Source organism: Ictidomys tridecemlineatus, chromosome 8 (genome assembly GCF_052094955.1).
Source record: "Ictidomys tridecemlineatus isolate mIctTri1 chromosome 8, mIctTri1.hap1, whole genome shotgun sequence".
Classification (NCBI taxonomy): Eukaryota; Metazoa; Chordata; class Mammalia; order Rodentia; family Sciuridae; genus Ictidomys; species Ictidomys tridecemlineatus.
The window spans coordinates 113,002,342-113,020,917 of NC_135484.1; the positions used below are offsets into that span (position 1 = coordinate 113,002,342).

The 18,576-nt window shown below is 35.0% G+C and overlaps 1 protein-coding gene and 1 non-coding gene across 3 annotated transcripts in view; both read right to left on the reverse strand.

The window, feature by feature from the left end:
• The window catches only part of Zfand3 (zinc finger AN1-type containing 3), a 328,149-nt gene that overhangs the window by 174,884 nt on the left and 134,689 nt on the right, over positions 1 to 18,576 (reverse strand). The gene's annotated exons all lie outside the window — the stretch shown is intronic.
• Positions 10,645 to 10,747, reverse strand: LOC120889356 (U6 spliceosomal RNA). Its single transcript, XR_005733266.1, has one exon. It is a non-coding gene; the product is annotated as a U6 spliceosomal RNA (small nuclear RNA).

Here is an 18,576-nt window from a genome sequence, read left to right on the forward strand (position 1 = left end):
TCAATTTCCCCTATCGTTAACATCAGTATACTAGTATGGTACATTTATTACAATTAATGAGCCAATATTGAAACAATATTAACAAAGCCCATATTCCATTCATACTCCTTAGTTTTTATTGAATTTTTTTTCTATTCCAGGATCTAAGCCTGGAAACCACATTGTATTTAACCATCATGTTTCCTTCCTTAGGTTCCTCTTAGCTATGACATTTCCTCAGACAACCTTGATGTTCTTGAAGAATATTGGCCAGGTGTTTTGGACAGTGTTCATCAGTTTGGGTTTATCTGATGTTTTTTCTCATGGTTAGGCTAGGTTTACAGTTTGTGGTCTTTAAAGACCACAAAGGTAAAGTACCATTCTCAGAACAGTTTATTGAGGGTATACTTTCAAAACAAATGCTGATGCTAATCTTTGTCAACCAGCTGAGATGTTTGTCACATTTCTCCATTTGAAAGTCAACCCGCCTCCCACCTCCTATGCATGCCCCTCCCCTTTCCATACTGTATGCTTTGGAAGGGAGTCATAGCACACAGTCCACAATTAAAAGGTAGAAAATGAGGTTCCTCTCCTCCTGAAGGGCAGAATATTTACATAAATTATTTGGAATTCTACATGGCAAATTTGTCTCTTGTCCCTTCTTTTATTTAACCAATCACTAATTATATCAGTATGGCATATGTTCTACACTTTTAATTACAACCTGCTATACTTAATTTTGTTGCTCAACTTATTCCAGCTTTGGCCCTTAGGAGCTCTTTCAATGGCCCTTCTGTCCCTTCTTTGAAACGCATCTATCATTGAGCAATTTTTTAATAAAAGTACTTCCTTACTTACTGGTTCTACAATATGCTCCAAGGTCATCTTGTATTATTTCTTGCCCTACTCCCAGACAGAGCCACTTCTCCAAAAGATCTGGTTCTTTCTATTACAAAATGAAATTAGAACCAAAGATCTGAGTGCTGCATATGATCCCTGCTCCTAGGCTGTCATTAGTTCTAGGCTCTCTTAACTGACAAAGCAAGGAAATATATATGTACATACTAACCTGTACACATACTCATATCTATAAATATATCTCTGTGTAGCCATCTGTATCTATATTAAACTGGAGTTCTTATTGATGTGTCTGTCTCTAATCTGTTACTACACAGACAAGGCGTTCTAACCTCCTCCCCTTATCTGTGAACTCACATAACAATAGTGAGAAACTTGGTTTCCACTATCCTCCATGCACTCATTTAATTGTCCAATTCCAGTATATGCGTAGAGCAGTATCAGAAAATTAATCTTGATCCCCATCCCCATGGAAAATAATTTTATCAACCAGAGTACAGTACTATGTGCAGGTGTTCTGCCTTTTAGTTTTACAGATTCCACTACCCCACAGTTACTTATTTAGTTCAGCACTTTTTTCTCTTACCCCACCACCCACTTAAGATTGTTTCATACATAGAGTAAGCCTGCATTGTCACATTCTGCATTCTATCTGGGGAGGTCCCAATTTCCTAAGTGAGATTTTTTTAAAATGTGCATACACTAGGGTTCATTCTTTTTATCCTAATGTTCTATATGTTTCAACAAATGCCATGTACCAGCCACTCCAGTGTCATACTGAATAGCTTCATCAACCCCAAAACTCCTCCACTCTTCACCTATTCAAATCTATTCCTCATCTCCTGGTAATCACTGATTTCTGCACTATCACTTTAGTTTTCCATTTTCTACAATGTCATATAAACGAAATGATACAATGCAGCCTTTTCAAATCAGCTTCTTTCATTTTGAAGGTTGAATTTAAAATTCATATATATCTTAATTTCTTTGTATCAACAAATAACATTCCATTTTATAGATGTATTGCAGTTTGTTTTTTCACACAACCTGTGAAGGATTTGGCTGCATCCACATTTTGAAGATTATAATACAGCTACTATAGACATTCAAATGCAGGTTTTTCTAGGGATTTGTGTTTTCAAATGGAGTTTCAATACAGCAGTCAATATAATCTTTTCTTCCTGAACAATCTTCCAATTTTATCAGTCATGAACCAAAGTCAACTCCCCATCAACTTGACACCTCTGCCCCAAGAAGCCTTTAATTACCTGGTATGATATTCACTGCACATCTACTAAACACTCTATTCAAAGCTCACTTTTTAATTCAATGCATTGGATAAACATTTATAAAGGACACCCCATGTTCCAGGTACTGTACCAGTATTCAAAGGATGAACTAAACCGTGGCCTTGGTCCTCAATCAAGGAAATAAAGCATTTCAAATTAGTTCATCTAGAACATGAGGCACCATAGGAGTGAATCCCAATGCACTGAAGACTGCCGCAGGAGACACCCCTCCCTGCAGTGGCTGTCTTAACCTCATGCTGGCTTGGGGTCCCTAGGGACATGAACTTCATTTGTTTTCCTTTTGGACTCTCCTCTTGTCCCACCACTATGCAATCAGCTGACAGAATTTCTAGCTTACTATAGGTACAAATGCCTAGCTGAATTCCTGGCTTTCTGATGGCATAAATGTTAAATAAAACCATTATCATTCTGCTAGGTGTGGTAGTTCATGCCTGTAATCTCAGCCACTCTGGAGGCTGAGGCAGAAGAATCCCAAGTTCCAGTCTAGTCTCAGCAACTTAGCAAGTCCCTTAGCAACTTAGTGAGATTCTGTATCAAAATAAAAACAGGATTGGGGATGTAGCTCTATGGTAAATTACCCGTGGGTTCAATCACCAGTAAACCTCACCCCCATCAGTTTTCCCATCAAAACCAACAGGCATCCAGAACCCTCTTCATATTAATTACAATATATTTTTTCCTCTGTCCCCATTCTCCTTATAGGGCTTAGAATCACATAGCAGATATATTCCTGAAATATAAGAACTGAAAGACTATTCCAAAGAATAAAATTTAGATGTTAAAGCACTTCTGGTTTAATATATGTATCTTTTCTAAGAACAAACTCACATGAGCTTCAGGAATTTACCCTACAAAGATAATTCAAAAGGAAAAAAATTCTATGCAAAAAAATGTTCATTACAACATTATGAACAATAAAGAAAACTGAAAACAATTAACACAATCCCAAAGTAAGGAAAGAGATGAGCAAATGTGTACTGATTAGGTCAAGGGCATGATACATAGTGATTAAAAATAATTTGAAAACAAAACAAATATGGGATATGTCTGATATAGGAGAATACAAGGTAATAAATCTATTTATATACCTTAAAAATATGTATATATATAAAAATAAACAGAGAAGAAATATATAGAAAATGGTTTAGGTAGTGAAATAAAATTTTTCTTTATAAGTTTCATCTTAAATAAAATTTTGAAGAAAAATAATTTCAGATAGTTTTATGGATTCTTCCAAACCACACTCAACAGAAAAACAAAACTAGGGGAGAGATAGTTGTAGTTGAACCCAGGTTTTGCTAGCAGAGCTCTTGCAACTGTGGAATATTCACTGATCTATCTCTATGAGTTCCCTTTGTATTGGAGACACTTACCCTTAAATTTTTGTGATAATCAAAAAGAAATAAACATACAACAAATGTAAGATAAATGTTAAGCAGTTGTTATTCCATTTATGTGTGTTGATCAGATAATAGTGTTGGAAAGAAATACTGAGAAGAATACCATTATAATCTTAAAGCAGTACATATTTCATGTGACTGGTGTTGTTGGCAAAACTTTTCAAAAATCTGCTCTTAAAATTCATTATTTTTCTAGAAGAGCCCTAATATTTAAAAAAACTTTTAATTTAGTAAAGTTTGATAAATTATAAAGAACTATTAATTTTTGACATTTCAATTATATTTTCACTTATCGATTTTGTTTCTTTTACTTTCTGTGCTCATTAGAAAACTTCAAACAAATTTTTTTCATTTAAGGAGGAAATCCTGCTTTCTTCATCTTTGTGCTTCTAGCATAGTACACACCATACATATTCCACAAATTAAAAATATTTATCAACTAAATTCTTTAAGCTTTCTTTTTTTAATCCCATCTGCAGAATTAAACTACAGCAATGTGGTTAAGGGATAATTATCACTGCACATTTCTAATGCAATTTTCCAAAGGAAAATTTCTGTTTCATTCTAGAACTTTTGGGGTTTTTTAATTGTTGTTGTTGTTGTTGTTTTGTAGTTGTAGATGGACGGAATGCTTTTATTTTATGTGTTTATTTTTATGTGGTACTAAGGCTCACACTTGCTATGCAAGCGCTCTGACACTGAGCTACAGCCCCAGTGCCAGCCCAAGAACTTTTCATTTTTAACAGACATCCAAAACAATGTACACACACAAAAAGAAAACCAGTCAAATGGGCTATCTAGAATTCACTGCATTAGGACTGACTGGGAGTGTGAATGGGTGGTAGAAAGCTTTGCCTGGCATGCATAATCCATGAGGCTCTGGGTTCATCTCTAATGGGGGGGGGGCACACACTGCATTAATATGTATCTTGGGTTGCTCAAATCAACTCAGGTTGAGAACTTAATACTTCAAAACTATTATGTTTTCCTAAATGCCTGCCATTCAAATTATGAATGGGATTGACAGCCGAGATAGAAATTTTCCTCAGTTTAAGAGGTGATTTTACTAAATGTCTACTAAGATCACCTCAAAAGGAGAAAAAAGAAATGTGGTTAACAGGATCTACCAGAGGTCAATAGCTGCCTTTCTGCCTTTGATGCAGCATAGTGAATCTAAAAACCATCCCCACACAGGTGTCTACAGCATTATGATGTTGTCACTGTTCTGTTTCTACCTTCCCCGTTTCCTCTCCATTCATTCACTGCCTGAATCAAAGGAACTCTTCAACTGCTAACCACTGCTGGCAACAAAGGCAGTTAGAACCAAGGTATCAGCTGAAGATCACATTCTAGAACACATTCATGAGGATCTACTCCTTCCTCCGATATAAGAATGTCTGAGTTGGCCTCTACTGTATATCAGAAAGCTGGGGGAACCCACCTTACATCTAGTCACTAAAGATGCTTAAAAGGCAATAGCACCCCTACAAAATTCTGGCTCTGTAATGTTGGTAAACCTTATTCTAGTGAGCCACAAGATGTAATATACTATTTAATCCTGCCTGATTTGTAGCTAAATAGCTTGCTTAGTTGATGGAAATTGTATGGCAAGAGTTACAAATAACATATTTAATATTATAAAGGAACCTACATAGTATTTGATAAATATAGACAACCTGAAGAAGTAAAGAAGTATCTACACCTTGCCAAGCACTCTGTCAAAACATTGAAAAATGCAAAAACTCCAGCTCAAAATTAGTCATTCTACTGCTAGGACTCTGGCGGCAGGCAACTTCTAGGGGAAAAGTAATGTCAGAACTTGGAATAAGCAGTCTCTATTGAAGAAGTGGACACTTAAGAACTGCTTCAGCCTGCTTATAAGTGTTCCTATTCACAGACAGACATCAGATGTTCCACCTAATCTGATGAAGAGTACAAGCCCCTGTAAGAAAAATAAAACTCAGTTCCTTCTTTCACTATCGGAAACAAAGTAAACTAACTGGCCTCTGAAGGCACAAGATTTTTCCTTCAATAACTTTAAATTCCATCTTTGAATGATAGCATCCTAACATAACATCTTTGCTTCATCTTGGAATCATAACATCATAAGTCATTACATAACATAAAAGTATTTTTTTCTAACAGGAGCCAAAACACACAGGAACTTGTTCTCTCAACTATAAACACACAAAGCTAGTAAGTACATGTAAAAATACAAAATGCCAGAAATCCAATTATTTCTAGTCCTATAACCCATCCTGTTTAGTAGTTCAATAATTATTTATCCTTACTGATGACATTCTCTTTTAAAGGAGGATTTCGGTGTCTTTGCAACAAGTTAAAATATCACTATAAGTCAAAAGAATTCAAGTACATGCCAAATTTTTGAGACTATCATACTGTGCTGCAAAATAACTGTTTAAATCAATTATTGCTTCATGACAATTTTGATTTGGATAGGATAAAGACAAGCAATTAAATATTTCAGAGAAATACTATGTTTATATATGAATACACAACCAGTGAAACTCCACACCATGTAGACCGCAGGAATGGAATCCTAATTTGAATAAATTATATTCCACGTCTATATAATACATCAAAATAGGGCATGGTGGTACATGCCTGTAATCCCAGCAGCTCAGGAGGCTGAAGCACAAGGATCACAAGTTCAAAGGGAGCCTCAGCAAAAGCGAAGCACTAAGCAACTAAGAAATATTCATGACAAAAAGAAAGAAAACGCTTCAGCTCATTTTAACCATGAAGGCACCAATTAAATGAATCCAGAATGTTGAACACTATAAAATTTAGACTTTATCCAAGACTTAAGACTCTTCAAAAGTCAACGTCCAGAAAAACAACCAAAAAAGACTGATCACTATATATTAAAATAAAACAGACATAATCAAATGCTTGAACTATGATTAGATCTTTAATTAAACACAAAATTTTAACTAATAAAAAGACATCTGGGGGACAATTAGAGAAATTTAAATATGATGTACTAGATATTATTATGAAATCATTCATATTTTTCTTAAGTGTGATGAAGATATAATGGTTATGTAAAATAATATCCTTGTTCTTGGGAAGTGTATGCTCAGGACTTAAGGGAAAAATGCCTGCAACCAGCAACATGAAGCAAAAAAAAAAAAAAAAAAAAAAGAGGGAGAAAGAGAGGGAAAGCATGTGTTACAAAATGCTGACAACTGGTCAATCTAAGCAAAGAGCATATAGAGGTTGGTTCATTGTTCTCATGCTTCAACTTTTCTGTAGGCTTAATAAATTCAGTCACATAAAGGAGACAAAAAAATGTGTGGTAGGCTAATAAACAGGGTTTTTTATCCCCAGATTGAAAAGACATTTCTTGATCATATAATATTTAATCTAAATAAGTCTGAACACCAAACAGCTAGGAAAGGGGAAAAATGGTTGCAGGAGCTCCACTCTTCTCATATCTACTTGTAATGTTGTGTTCTGTTTCATCAGATGATAAATTAAATGCTGTTATATGACAGGCAGCACATACATAAAATTCTTTTTTTCCTCCTAAGCTCAGGAAATAACTGCCTAGAAGTACAAATTCAAAAGAGAACCCTTCAAGGGTGAATGAAATTTAAAACTTTAAAAAAAAAAAAAATAGTTCCCCAACCTTTATTACGTAAGTTTAAAGAAAAGTCCTGATTAACTTAAAGAAAGCCAATCAGGAAGAGTAGTTATGATTTTCAAAAACCGCAAACCATATCGCTCATTTATAAACTTAAAGAGGTTATCAAACATGATATATCACCATTAGCAAGAGAATATTAACATTTCATATGTTTATGTTAAATGCAAAAAAGAACGCTGAATTGATTGTATCAATTTCAATAACAGCAAGATTTGGTGGCACATTCCAGTAATCTCAGTAACTCTGGAGGCTAAGGCAGGAAGATCACAACTTTGAGGTCAGCCTCAGCATCTCAGCAAGGCCCTAAGCAACTTTTAGAAATGCTATCTCAAAAAAATTAATAAAATAAAGTAAAGGGCTAGGGGCATAGATCAGTAGGAGAGCTCTAGATTCAATCCCCAGCTCCACCACCCCAAAACTCAATAGAAATCTTTCTAGGAGTTCATTAAACTCCTTACTATATTTAAAAGTTAAAAAACAGTATGAATGAAAGAACACTTTAAAACATTAATAATTTTATATTGATTACATAATGAAGTAACAGTTCATATACATCGAGCTAAAGTTAATTTAATCTTTTTTTTTCAGTGTAGCTGGTAAAAAAATGTTTTAAAAGAGAGGAGAGAGAGAGAATCTTTTAATATTTATTTTTCAGTTTTCGGTGGACACAACATCTTTATTTTATTTTATGTGGTGCTAAGGATCGAACCCAAGCGCCCTGCACCTTACCGCTTGAGCCACATCGATTGGGGGAAATTATCACTTAAGGGAGAAAGAGACAGGGGAAGAGGTTAAACTCACACAAAAAAATACCCCAAATCAAAGTGCTAGTAAGTACAAAAACAGAGACTTGAAAGCAAACCTTCTACTTCTAGAGCTTAAGTCCAAAACCCCAAAGCCAATGGTTCTCAATGTTGTCTAGAACTCTCAGCATCACTGGGAATTTGTTACAATCAAACTCTAAGGTGGGGATTAGTTGTAGTCTAGATTTTTGGCAAGCCCTCCAATGATTCTGAACTAAAGATTGAGAACTGTTCCTCTGACCTAAACTGGTAAAAGCCAATAAAACCTTCTCAGAGGAGGATAACTATTAGAAACCTGAGAAAAGGTTAGTCTTTGCTACTGTTATCTTTTGGTGAAGCTCTTCAAGAGATCTTCATTATGAGATCTGGCAAAGACAGAGGCTCTGTACTTACATCCTGGACTTTGCACAGTATCTCTTCAATGAGTCCCTCACCTAGAACAGCAACTCATTTAATATAACATCCATATAGATTAGCAATTTAAGTGCAAATATAATCACAAAAGTAAAAATGGGAAAAAATAATGATTTAGGTAGAGGATTAAATGAGACAAAACTTGGCACTGAAAAAAAGATTAATAAATTCAATAATACACACACACACACACACAAAAATCCTGAAATGCACAAAAACGTCACAAAGAGGATTTTCAAAAAAAAATTAAAAACCAGCTAGGATGGTATAGTATCTGCAACAGGTATCACAAAAGGCTAATTTCTTAATTTACAAAAATAACACCTATAAATTAAAGACCACCCAAGAAAAGAGACCTCCTTGAATTAATTAAATCAGATGATCACATAAAGAAATGCAAATATTCCATTTCACTCATATTAAGAGAAATGAAAATCACCCCCAATACACCCACTGCAACCACCTTTTCAAAGATCAAAAAGTCTACATATCTTAACTTAAGCTTCTGGGCTGGGGAGGTAGCGCAGTAGTATTTACCCAGCATGCACAAGGCCCTGGGTTCACCCCCAGCACTGCCAAGTGAGCAAGTGAATAAAATAAATAAGTGCCAAGCTTCCACTATTCTTGTCCCCACCCTCACATCTTCTGCAATTCAATTTGCAAAAATGCCATTCAGGGTTTGTTCAGGTCAAAAATTTTGATGACTGTACTTGATTTGATTACAACTTATGTGCCAGCAAATCTCGACAGCTCCAGCTTCAAATAAGATTCAGAATTCAACTATTTTTTCATTGCCATCATTCTAATCCAAGTCATTGTGAACTCTCAACTGCATTATTATAATAATCTCCTAACTAGCCTTGCCCTTGTCCCCCACCGCATTTCTTCACACAAAATTATCATTCTGGCTCTTAAAATGTGAATCAGATCCTATCACCATTCTGCTGAAAATTCTCCAGTGGATTTTCATCTCATTCTGTAAAGGGTGAAGTCTATTCCATAATCCAAAAGCCCCTTACACATGATGCAAGCCACTTTATCCCTAGGTCTCATCTACTACAACTCACCCTGTGTTCTCTCTGCTGCATTCAAACTGTTCTTTTTTTTTTTAAATTTATTTTTTAGTTTTCGGCGGACACAACATCTTTGTTTGTATGTGGTGCCGAGGATCGAACCCGGGCCGCACGCATGCCAGGCGAGTGCGCTACCGCTTGAGCCACATCCCCAGCCCTCAAACTGTTCTTAAAAGGAACATTTCTGAGAAAAGGGGAGGAGAGGGGAGGGGAGGGGGGATAGTAGAGAATAGGACTGACAGCAGAATACATCAGACACTAGAAAGGCAATATGTCAATCAATGGAAGGGTAACTGATGTGATACAGCAATCTGTATACGGGGTAAAGTTGGGAGTTCATAACCCGCTTGAATCAAACTGTGAAATATGATGTATTAAGAACTGTGTAAGGTTTTGAACGACCAACAATAAAAAAAATAAAATAAAAAAAAATAAAAAAAGAGGAACATTTCTATCCCCACAATCTTTGCATCAGTGTTCCTCCTGCCTGGAATTTTCATTTACACACACACCCTCACACATGCTTCAAATTTAAACTTAAAAGACATCTGGTCACCCTACCAAAAATTTTACTCTCCAGTCCTGGCATTTCATACACTGCTTCACTGATTCATAGCATGCAACGTGCTAATAAAGTTTGGTTATTTGATTCTTGTTCTATAGGTAAGCTAGGGGAAAAAAATTTTGGAAGCTTTTTTTTTTCTTTAAATCTATTGCATTATGAAATTTTATCAAGAGTTTTTAGGTCTTACCTTGTGTATCTTGGTGTTGGCACAATAAAGATTTCAGTTTTGTGTGGTGTGTGTGGGTGGGTGGGTGGGTGTGTGTGTATGGGTGGGTGGGTGTGTTTGGTTGGTTTTTGGTTTGTTTTGTGTTTGTTTTGCTTTTTGGCACCAGGGATTGAATTTAGAGGCACTCAACCACTGAGTCACATCCCCAGCCCTATTTTGTATTTTTATTTAGAGACAGGGTCTCACTTGAGTTGCTTAGTGCCTCATCATTGCTGAGGCTGGCTTTGAACTTGTATTTCTCCTTCCTCGAGCAGCTTGAATTATAGGCGTGCACCAATGTGCCCGGCTCAGTTTTTAACACTGGAAATTTTCTTTCATCATACTTTGCTCCTACTTTTTTTTTCTTTTCTTTATGGAATGCTTTTCAAATTTGTGTGTCACTTTTGCATGGGGTCCATTTTAATCTTCTCTGTATTGTTCCAATTTTAGCGTATATAATGCCAAAGCAAGCAACCCACTCCCATTTTGTTTTTCCTGCTCTCTCATTTAGGAACTCCTGCTAGACAAAGTTTTTGAGGCAAAATTTTTTGAATCTAGATCTTCATATACCCAAACCACATTCTCTCCAAAGTATAAAATACTAGAGTTTTCAAACATGGAGACATTCTCAAAGTCACCACTGATTACAATACCAGAGAACATTCTGCAACAAAAAGTAAATCTCAGAAAGAAGATGATATACAAAGTTACAAACAAAAAGTCCTGTTACAACTAAATAATAGTTGCTAATAATAACATATCTAAATAATTGATATAACTCCTGGTTATATCTAAATAGTTGCTACATAGGAAATAATTTATGTATACAGTGTTACTGGTGTTCTTGAAGGTTTTTGTCTGTTTTATAACCAAGACAAAGCCAACAACAAAGAAATTATCAAAGGTTTTTAGGTCACCTTTTCTCCAACCTAATGGCATCTTAAACTTAACATGTTTCAAAATCTAACTTCCTAGGCTGGGGATGTGGCTCAAGCGGTAGCGCGCGGCCCAGGTTACCACATACAAAAAAACAAAGATGTTGTGTCCGCTGATAACTAAAATAAATAAATAAATAAATATATTAAAATTCTCTCTCTCTCTCTCTCTCTCTCTCTCTCCCCCTCCCTCCCTCACTCTCTTTTTAAAAAAAAAAAAAAACAAAAAAAACCTAACTTCCTCATTTTCCCATCCAAAATGCTACTCTAGCTGCCTTCTTCATTTCAATAAAAGACAATTCTATCCTTCTAATTGCTTAGGCCAAAATCTTGGGAGTCCTCCTTGATTCTTTTTATCATTTCATCAATTAATAAATCCTGTTAGGTCTATCTCCAAGGTATATAAAAAATCCTAACAATTCTTCCCAACTATAGCCCCTGCCCAAGCCATTATAATCAAGATCTTGAATTACTATAATAATCTCCTAAATGGTCTTTCTGTATCCTCCTTTGCCCCCATATACCAGAGGTTAAGTAAAACTTTCAAATTTAAGTCTGATCACATTACTATTTTGATGAGATCAAATAAACGCTCATCCAGAGTAAAAACTAAAGTTCTTACCAAGGCCTATGATGACCTAAATGATGCAAATTTCTTATTACTTCTGACTACATCTTACCAGTATTTTAGTCTTTCACTCTGTACCACATAATAGTGGCTTCTATTATTCCTGGAATATACCTTGGAACACTCTCTAATCTCAGGATCTCTATATTTGTTGTCACCTTTGCCTAACATTCCTTCTCCAGATGTTCTGGTGGTTCAGTCTTTATCTACTGCCAAGGACTAAGTGTTTGTCTCCACATCCCATCTATACCCTGTCAAATTTTTGCATTGAAGTCTCAATCCCTGATATGATCATATTAGGAAGTGAGGCCTTTTGAAGATGGAGCCCTTATAAATGGATCTGCTGCCCTTATTTTAAAAAAAAAGACACATAACAGAATATCTAATATATAAGGATTCAGGCAAGAAGGTATCTGCAAATCAGGAAGAGGGCCCTCAACAAAATGGTCTATACCTTCATCTTGGATGACTTAGCCTTCAGTACTGTGAGGTGTAAATTTCTTGTTTAAGCCATCAGTCCCTGGCATTTTGTTACAGCATCCTGTATTAGGTCATCTACTGACCTCTGTACATACAATAAGAAACCTACATATTTACACTACCTTCCTAAGCACCATCTCTCCTATTAACTATTAACTATGCTAATCTTTTCTCCACATCACTCATCATCATCTGTTGTTCTACACGTTTACATATTATATAGTTTGTTTTTTACCTCTCCTCACAGTATAAGGTGGGACACCTTAAAGGTAGAGACTTTGCCACTTTCATTTGTTATATTCCCAGTGCTAGGATAGTTCATAATATATATTATGTGTTCAGCTAAATTATCTGTAGGATGAATAAAAACAAGGCATTTTTTAAAAAAATGCTAACAAGTACACCACTCAGGAAGCTGCTCCTTACTCCATATACAGAGCAGAAAAGAGTCCCTGACACAGAGCAGACATTCAGTAAATGTGCGAGAGAGTAAAGGGAAGGAGAAGTAACAATCTAAGTTGAGGCCATGTCCTTATGAACAGAATGTTAGAAGATGAACAAGAGTTAGAAGAACTAGAAAATCAAATCAGTGTTGAATAACTGTTTAATTCAGAATGAGGGCTGGCTTCAAAGGAGACATGGAGCTACTACCCAATTGATCCATTTAAGAAGCAGTATATTTTAATTTTGAAAAACAATAAAAACACTAAGATTATAGATAAAACTATATAGAAAGAAAATGAACAGCTTGAACCACATGGAGGAAAAAGTAGAATGTTAAGAATGGAGAGATGAAATGACAAAATAAACATACTTTAGAGCAGTGACATTTCTAGCAGAGGGTGGGGGGATAGGGAAGAGTTTGCAACAGCTGTAGCAAGAAGGAAGTTTGGCAGGAATAAAAGCATAAAGGTCAAAATGGAGATACACATTGAGACCGCATATTTACACTGCTTATTTGGAAAGCAGCATTAAAGTTCATACCCAGTGATACAAAAAGAATCCTATGTGCTCCTAAGGTTATAGGAAAAAGCATTAATCACACAGTCCAATAGGGTAACAATGCAGCTATGTGAGGGCAAAGATAACGTTACTATGGGAACTTTGCTTCTAGTTTTTATTTTCTAATTATGGGTTGGAAAAAATAATACTTTCTTCTAATTTAGCATAAAAGTTTTTATAAAAAAATTTAAGCAGTGTTTTCTTCCAACTCCAATAACTTTTTTAAAAAAGCAGCAGCAGCAATTCTCAAAGCATGCTTTATATTAAGGCTATAAGTGATTAAAGAGTTCTAGTGTTGCCTGAGATACTAGAATTTCTCCCCAGTAAATAATAATCTATTTAAAGGGCATTATTTTAAAGAGGATGTTTCATCTTGAAGGTTATGTCCAACAGTAATAATACTCCTTTTTAAAGAAAGGGCAGTGAAGACCAAAGCAAATCATGACTAAGGGTTGCTATATCTTTGTCAATTTCCAGTAAGAAGAGTCCAAATGTCACCCAAACAGGCTGAACTATCTATAGCTCTTGCTCCTTTCCTCTCTGTCTTGATTCAACAAAGTACTAGCAAACAGTCTCAAATGTTCTGCATCAGAACAGCAGAGCTCACATAAGGGTTAAGGATTAGATTCAGTAAGCCTAGTGCAGGACCTAAGGTATTTAAGTTTACTTAGATTCTACAGGTGATCTGGAGCTGCTATTTTAAAAGGGACACCTTCTTCAATGAGATACATTTTTTTTTAACATTTACACTGTTGAGATTTCTAGTCCCACCACCACACATGAACATTCAAGTATCTTTATCTTTATTAGAAGAATGTACTATAAAATGAACTGTTTTTTCTACTATCGATTTGATGGGAACTTTTTTGGCAATAGTCACCAACAGAAAGGAAGCCTAGATAACTGTTAGAGGATTTCTAAAACAAATTAAAAACCATGAACCATTTATTCAACATTTAGAAACATACTCCTCTGAACATCACCACTGGAAGCCTCTGACTCATCATACCACAGAAATGAATTTCTTTCATGCTTGGAAACCCACTTCTGATTCCTCTCCTTAGTTCTGCATATCTGCAGTTTCTTCTAAACTGGGATTAAATTTCAAACTTCATAGAAGGTATCACAACCTGATTCAAAGATAAATCCCATCCCCTAGCCTAAATATTCTTGAATGTTTTCAAGGTCACTGATTCTCAAAGTTAAATCAACCCTATACTTAGAAAATCAAAGTTTTAAAACTGATAAACATAGGCTCTCTGAGACCATATCTTTATTTATTTTGAATTCTCTGTGCCTTGAACAATTAGTAAACATTCTGAAATTTTTTCACAGACATAGTTATGACAAGCCTTTTAACAAAATAAACATGAAACAAAGTTCATTTAAACTATTATACATTAAAGGAATAAAGAACAAGGAGGAACGCTTAACATCTAAGCCTCCATTTCAACCCTTTTTCTGCCACATTTTCTGGATCCATTTATCTACTGATGGGCATCGGGGCTGATTCCATAATTTGTTGTGAATCATACTACTGTAAACATTGAAGTGAATGTACTGCTATTATATGCTGATTTTAGCTCTTTTGTATAAATACCAAGAAGCAGGATGGATGTGTTATATGGTGGCTCCATTTCTAGTTTTTTGAGGAACTGTCATGCCATACTGCTTTCCAGAGTGGTCATGCTCATCTGAGTCCCACCAATGTATCCCTCCACGTTCTTGCTAGCATTTATTATTATCTGTGTTCTTGAGATAAAAAGATAAAATCTTAGTGTAGTTTTGATTTGCATTTCTCTGATTTCTAGAGATGTTGAACTTTTTGTTTTGTTGGGGTTTTTGTTTTGTTTTTTAATGTTGGCCATTTTTACTTCTTCATTTGAGACATTTCCATTTAGTTCTTTTGCCCATTTACTGACTGGGTTATTTTATTTTGCGGTTTTTGAGGGGGCAGCATTGAGCTTTTTAAGTTATTTATATATTCTGGATGTTAATCCTCTGTCAGAGGAATGGCTGGCAAAGATCTTTCTTCCAATTCTGCAGGCTCTCTCTTTGTGCTGTTAATCATTTTCTTTATAGCGCAGAACTGTTTTAATTTGATGGCATCCCACTTGTTGATTCTTGGTTTTATTTCTTGAGCTTTAGGGGCCTTGTTGAGGAAATCTGACATAGGCTGATAAAAGTCCCGATTAACCCTGTTTTCTGTAGCAGTTCCAAGTTTTCTGATCTAATTCCTAAGTCTTTGATTCATTTCATTTGACTTTCCTGCAGGGTGATTAACAGGGATTTAATTTTATTCTTCTACACAGGATATCCAATTTTCCCAGAATCATTTGTTTAAAAGTATGTCTTTTCACCAACACTTTCTGGCACCTCTGTGAAGTATCAGAAGGCTGCAAGCATGTTGGTTTGTTTCTGTATCTTCTATTCTATTCCATTGGTCTTCATGTGTATTATAATACCAATACCACACAATTTTGCTACTGTAACTCTATAGCATAATTTGAAACTGGGTATTCAATTTCTAGATAAGTGATGCCTCCTGTATCACTTTTCTTGCTCCAAATTGCTTTGGCTAATGTGGATCTCTTATTCTTCCAAATGAATTTAAGGACTTTTTTCCAGTTCATTGGTAACTGGATGAAATATATGAATATATGGAATATATATGGATGATGATATATGGAATATTGAATCCATCTATTACTTTAGGTAGTATGGTCATTCTGACAATATTAATTCTGCCTATCCAAGAACATGAAAGGTCTGTCTTCTGATGTCTTCAATTTCTTTCTTCAGTGATCTACAGTTTTCACTCTAGCAATCTTTCACCTCCTTGGTTAGATTAATTCCACTTTTTGATTTCTTTTGTTTGAGGTTATTGTGAAAGTGGTAGTTTTGCTGAATTCTTTCTCAGCTAAATCACTGTTGGAGTATAGGAAAGCTATTGATTTATGAATGTTGATCATGTATCTCTGCTATTTTACTGAATTCATTTATCAGCTCTAGAAGTCTTCTGGTGAAATTTTTGGAGTCTTCTATATATAGGATCATGTCATCAACAAACAGATATTTTGACTTCCTCTTTTCCTATCTGTATCCCTTTAATTTCCTCCTCTTGTCTGACTGTTCTGGCTATAGAGTTTCTAGAACTATATTGAATAAAAGTAGTGAGAAAAAGGATATCTTTGTCTTGTTCCTGATTTTCAATGAAAAGCTTTCAGTCTTTTTCCATTCAGTATGATGTTCTTTGGGTTTATCACGTATATCTTTATAATGCTGAGGTAACTTCCTTCTATCCCTAGTTTTTCCATCATTATTAACATGAATGGTTGATGTATTTTTATCAAAAGCCATTTCTGTGTCTATTGAGATGATATTATGATTTTTGTTCTTTAGTCTACTTAAGTGATGAACTATATTTATTGATTTGCATATGCTGAAACAACCTTACATCCCTGTGATGAAGCCTATTTGATTATGGTATATCATCTTAATGTGTTTTTGAATGTAATTTCTAATGTTTTATTAAAGATTTTTGCATCTATGTTCATCAGCGATACTGGTATGTAGTTTTCTTTCCTGATGTGTCTTTTTTCGCTTTTCATAATCAGGGTTATACTGGCTTCATAGAATGTATTTAGGGCTATTCCCTTCCTTTCAATTTTATGGAATAATTTGAGAAGACTGGTGTTAGTTCTTCTTTAAAAGTTGGAAGAACTCATCAAAGAATCCTGGGCTTTTCTTTAAAACCTTTTAATTGTTTTTTCAATTTCATTACTTGATATTGGTCTGTTTAGGTTTTCTATATCTTCCTAGATCAATTCAGGCAAACACTATGTGTCCAGAAATTTCTCAATGTCATCCAGATTTTCTTGTTTACTAGTATAAATTTTTAAAATAGTTTCTAATGATCCTCTGAATTTCAGAAGTGTCTGTGAAGATATCTTCTTTTTCTTCTCTAATTTTGCTGATTTGCTGCTTCTTTTTTTTTTGTTTAGGTTATCAATTTTCAAAGAACCAACTCTATTGAGTTGATCCTGGATATTCTTTTCCTATCCTCAATTTCATTAATTTTTGCTCTGATCTTTATTATTTTCTGTCTTCTACGGATTCCACAGAGAAAATTTAAAACATAAAATTTCTTCCCTATTACCACTATCCAGAGTCAAACACTATACATTTTGGTGTTTCACATTAAAAAAAAAAAAAAAAAAAAACTCTACATATAGTACACAGATACCTATATTTCACAAAACTAAAATAGTACAGCAATTTATTTCAGTTTGTTTCTTTCATTCAAAAATATACTTGATAGAAAAATTATAATTATATAAACTTATTAAAATTTTATAATTCTAACAATTAGCATTCTAGAGAACCTACCTAACCATAACTAGAAATCATTAGAATATCTTGAAGGGCAATTACAGAAATCACAGATAGGAGACTGATATTGGTTCGAAATTAGGTAAAACTTTCAAATAGAATACCAAGGGATTGGGAGCGTGACTCATGTAGAACACTTGCTTAGCATGTAGGAAGCCTTGGGTACAATTCCCAGCAACTCACATGCCACCAAAAAATAAAGAAAGAATATTAAAGAAAAGCCCTCATCTTTGTAATTTTGAAGTAATGATTACAACTCTCATATTATTCTAGATTATGATATTGCTCTGATTTATAAGTGCTGGTCTCATCATGATGTAGTTTTTGTTTAAGTGTTCCTAATTTCTCAGAATGTAAGCTATGTTCATGAATAAAATAGGATCCTAAAACAGACCAAATTCTCCTACCTATCACCACCAGCCTATCTAACATCCTCTAGGCTAAAAGTACCAACTAGGTACAGGTGCTCCTCAAGTCAATGATTTTTATTATTATTTTAAGAAAATCTTGTACTTTAAATCTATTCCTGGTCCCCTTGCTATGTTTTCCTGGTGCCTTTAGAAGTATATTTCAATTGGAGGTTGGGGGGGGGTGTTAAGAGTGTGTGTGTGTACACACACACACACACAAAAAAAACATGCACTAGGAATAAGTCAAGAGGTTCGGGTTGTGGCTCAATGGTAGAGAGTTTGCCTCACATGCATGAGGCCCTGGGTTCAATTCTCAGCACCACATATAAATAAATGAATAAAATAAAGGTCCATCGACAACTTTAAAAAAAAAAGTCAAAAGCAGAGAAATAAATTTCCATGATTCTCCAGGAGGGCTCTACTTCACCAAGCAAGGTGCTGCTTACCTAACA